The 3,964-nt window shown below is 61.5% G+C and overlaps 1 protein-coding gene across 1 annotated transcript in view; it reads left to right on the plus strand.

Moving 5' to 3' along the window:
* Window positions 1-3,964, plus strand: part of PTPRS (protein tyrosine phosphatase receptor type S) — a 66,416-nt gene that overhangs the window by 485 nt on the left and 61,967 nt on the right. The window contains exon 2 of the mRNA XM_040629520.1: window positions 197-376. The gene's annotated coding sequence lies outside the window, so the exon portion shown is untranslated. The remainder of the gene's footprint in view (window positions 1-196; window positions 377-3,964) is intronic.

Here is a 3,964-nt window from a genome sequence, read left to right on the forward strand (position 1 = left end):
CCCCCCCCCAAACTCACAGAAAGTTTCCCTCTTTTTATTTGTCCCTGTACCCCTCGGGTCTGTGGATCCAAGGTTAATGCTGTACCTTGTTGGAGGTTTAATGAACTGGGGCATCAGGACAAGTGTATCATCTCCCACCTTTACACTTCCTGTTCCTGTCCTTAAGCTCCATGCCTCTGTCCCCCATCATTGCCAGCACCCCGTTGTTGCCTCCAGAGTCCCGCTTCCCAGGATTCCTTCTCCGAGTCTTGGGCAACAACCCCCAGTGTCTTCCCTTGCCTTCCCAGCTGGGGGTCCCAGCCACCCAAGTCCTGCCCGGTCTGTCCTGGACCTCATCTCCATCCCGTAAAGGCTCCAGCAGACCCTCAGAGCAGATGTAAGTTCCAGCTGGAGGCCGTGCCCTTGCTGGCCTCCCCTGTGTGTGGTGTCTCCCTCTGGCCTCGGTTTCCCCCTCTGAAATGGATGTGACCACCGGAATGATGTGGGTAAAGTGCCCATTGGGGCTGGGCATGCAGTAGGCGTCTGATATATGTAGGGGCCTTGCCACGTTCCCAGGGTGGGGAGGAAGCTACCGTCTTGGAGGATGACAGGCCTGTGATGGGAGACTCACAGGGTGTGGGGATAGCCCCGAGGGGGCCCTGATCTAGCCTGGGACATCCGGGGGGCTTCTTGGTAGAGGTGACAGCTCAACTGAGACCTGTGGATGAGTGTGAAGATTGAAGTTCAGTGAGGAAGGAGGAAGGGTGTGCTGGGTAGAAGGAGTAGCATGTGCTCGTTCCCCTTTGTGAGCCAGAGGGCAGTGAGTAGGGGCACCCATGGGGTGCATCAGGCTCTGGGGGTGCAACATGGTGGGGTCAGCAGTTCTGCAGGCTGAGGTTAGGAATCTGGATTTTAATGACATTGATGGAATGTTTGAGAGCAACGGAGGGACAGAGTCAGTTAGCCACTCCCAGCCCCAGTGACGGGTCAGCGCTGGGTGAAGGAAGGGTACCGGGTTGGGGGTCAAGAGGGGTCAAGATTCAGTCTAGGGTGGGGAGATCTGTGGCTGGGTCTTGGAGCACGAGTCCACAGGTGGGCTGGCTGGGGAAGGGTGTACCTGGTCCGGGCACCCGTGTTAAGAAAGGCCCAGAGGCAGCCCAGTGCATCTTGGGAACCACAGTAACCTGTGGGAAGAGCAGCAGGATGGGCCCAGGGTCACATCCTTCAGGGCCCAGAATGCTGAGCACAGGAGCTGAGAGCCCTGGTGGGTGTGAGTGGGGCTGAAATGTACAAATCTTGGCATCTCAGGCTTCTCCATGGAGCTGGCATGGCAGACACACGGGCAGGGGCAAGCCTGGCAGCCCGGGCACCTAGGAGGGTGATTGAGAGCTGGTCTCCGGCCTCGGATCTCAGCCCAGCCCTGTCTCCCCGAGCTGCATGCCCCTCACCGGGCAGCTACCCCTCTCTGAGCTCATGTACTCATCTGTCCGGTGGAAGGACGCGTGGGGAGCGTGTAAGAGGGCTCAGCACGTGGTGGGGCCACCCGGCTGGCATTACCGTTTCCTCCCTCTGGGACTGGGCCTGGCTCCCCATCCACACCTCCCATCCGCTGCTTGCTGCGGCGACCCTTGGGGACAGCACCCAGTACAAATCTAGAGTTAATTAAAGGCGGATCCCTTGGCCAGTGTTAGCCCATTCTCGGAAGGTTGGCAGGGCTGGCCCCGCTCAGCCCCACCCTGAGCCCATTTCCTGGTGGGGGGGGTTGGGGGGGACATCAAGGCCCCAAGAGGGAGAGGGGCTTGGCTAGAGCCACTTTGAGCCCACAAGTGACAACAGAGCTGGAGCTTGGACCCTCGTTGACACTTTGGGGACACAGCGATCCAGGAAGGTTGGAAGCACAGGTCATGCCCTTGAGGGTCTGCCTTGGAAAAGGGATTCCGGTCAGCAGGACAGTCTGTGGGCCCAGAAGGGAGGGAGTGTGGGGATGGAAGGTTGTGCTGGGAGGAGGGGGGGCTTTCCCCTAAGGCCCACTGCCAGCATCCCCGGTCTTAGATTCCCTGGCCTGGGGCCATGCAAGTCCCCTGAGGGTCGGGTTGTGCACAGAAGCCCCTGCCCCTCTTGGATAGGACAAACCCTGAGGTGGGGGCAGGGAGAGGCACTGGGGTGCCCTCCAGCCTCAGGGACAGCATCTCGTGCGGGTGACACAGAGCCTATTTGCTGCCCAGTCCTGGGTCATAATTGCCCCTTTATGCTTCCTGTTCCGCGTGGGTACACAAGGCTGGCTCCAGGATCTCGTGACCCACGCCCTGGCGACCGGCTAGCATGGGTATCTTCCCACCCCTGTGATCAAGGCCTCCGAGCACTCAGAGGCGGCCCAGCGGGCTGCACTGGGCCCAGAGAGGATCACCCACTTTGCTGGGATCCCAGAGGGGCCAGGGAGGGGCACAGTCATGTGATGAAATGTGGGCTCTGGACCCAGGGTTTCACCCAGCTGGGGGACTTGGGCGAGTCCCCACTCTGTGAGCCGCAGTGTTGTCATCTGTGAAAGGGAGCACCTGCCTCTGGCTGGCTGCCGAGAACAAACACTGGATGGTTCCGCGCCTGCCCCGGAGGAAGCTCGGTCACTGATGGCCCGGCGGTGGGCAGGGACCCCCCAGCCCTCGGTCCAGGTCCAGAGGCCGTTTTCTACCCTCCCCGAAGCCCAGACTCGTTTCCTATCCAAGTTATTCTCTGTGACTCCCACGGGTGGCTGCTCCCTTGTTAACAGCCACGCCATCGTCTAGGAACTCGGATTGCTGCGTCATGTGGCCCCAATGTGGCTGCCTCAGTTTCCCTTTCTTGGCAGTGGCAGGGGTGGTGGCCCAGGCTGCTTTGCTACAAGAGGGACAGGGAGGAGGCTTGGCCAAGGCCAAGCTAACCATGTCCCTCCCAGCCCAGAGCTGCCTAGAGCTCCTTGATGTCCTGTAGGTCCAGTCCATACCTGCCTCTTTGCCCTGATCTCTCTCCTAGGTTCTCTGCTTCTTGCCCTTCCTCATGCTGCTTCTTGTGCAGAGACACCCTCCCTGTTCCCATTCACCCTTTTATTCTCAGCCAAATAATACTAAATCTGGGCAGAGGGCACAGCACATGCAAAGGTCCTGGGGCAGGAACAGCGAGGGCTGTGTGGCTGGTGCAGAGTGAAGAAGGGGAGGGCAGGGAGGGGATGGGGCAGGTCATGCAGGGTCTAGGGGGTCAGGGGAGGACTTGGGCTTTTACCCCAGGGAGGTGGGAGCACTGGAGGGCTGTGGGCAGAGGCGCCCTCTGGCTTCAGGGGGAGGACAGATTGTGGGGGCGAGGGCAGGAAATGGCTGCATTGGTCCCCGTGGGCGATGATGGGGCTGGACCAGGTGGAGGTGGAAGAAGGGGCAGAAAATGGGAGGAATTGGGGTAGATTTTGAAGGCAGAGCTGGGAGCACTTGCTTCTGTTCTTCCCTGAGCCCTTGCAGGAGACCCCACCCAGAGTCCCCCAGGGAGAAGGAAGGGCAGGAGCCCCAGGGGGGCTCGGCAGGGGCCTGCCTCCAGCATGGCCAGTTCCTCCGGGAGGATGGCGTCCTGAGAGACCCCGGAACTTTCCCTCTTCCTTGCGGTGCATGACCCTCTCCTCCTCGAGTCTGCCCCCACCTCCCACCCCCATTCCCGTTGGACCGTCCAGGCGCCGGCAGCGCCCAGTGCCGCCGCCCCCCCCGCCCCCCCAGCGGGCTGGCGTGGCAGATATGAAGGAGCCTGCACCCGGATCAGCCCCATCCTGCCCGGACTATTGAGGAGGCGTGGGCCCTGCGAGGCGGGGGCTCCGGGAGCCAGGGGGTAATTAGGGGCCTCTCTGTTCTGAAGGCGGCTGCCCCTGGCTCTCTTGGGGGTGCGGGGAGTGGGGGAGGCGGCTGTGGCTGGAGCGGGAGGTCATCTCCGTGCAGGTAGCCCCGGCTCACGCCTGCGTTCTGGGGGGGGG

Source organism: Ursus maritimus, unplaced genomic scaffold (genome assembly GCF_017311325.1).
Source record: "Ursus maritimus isolate PB19 unplaced genomic scaffold, ASM1731132v1 scaffold_14, whole genome shotgun sequence".
NCBI classification, from domain to species: Eukaryota; Metazoa; Chordata; class Mammalia; order Carnivora; family Ursidae; genus Ursus; species Ursus maritimus.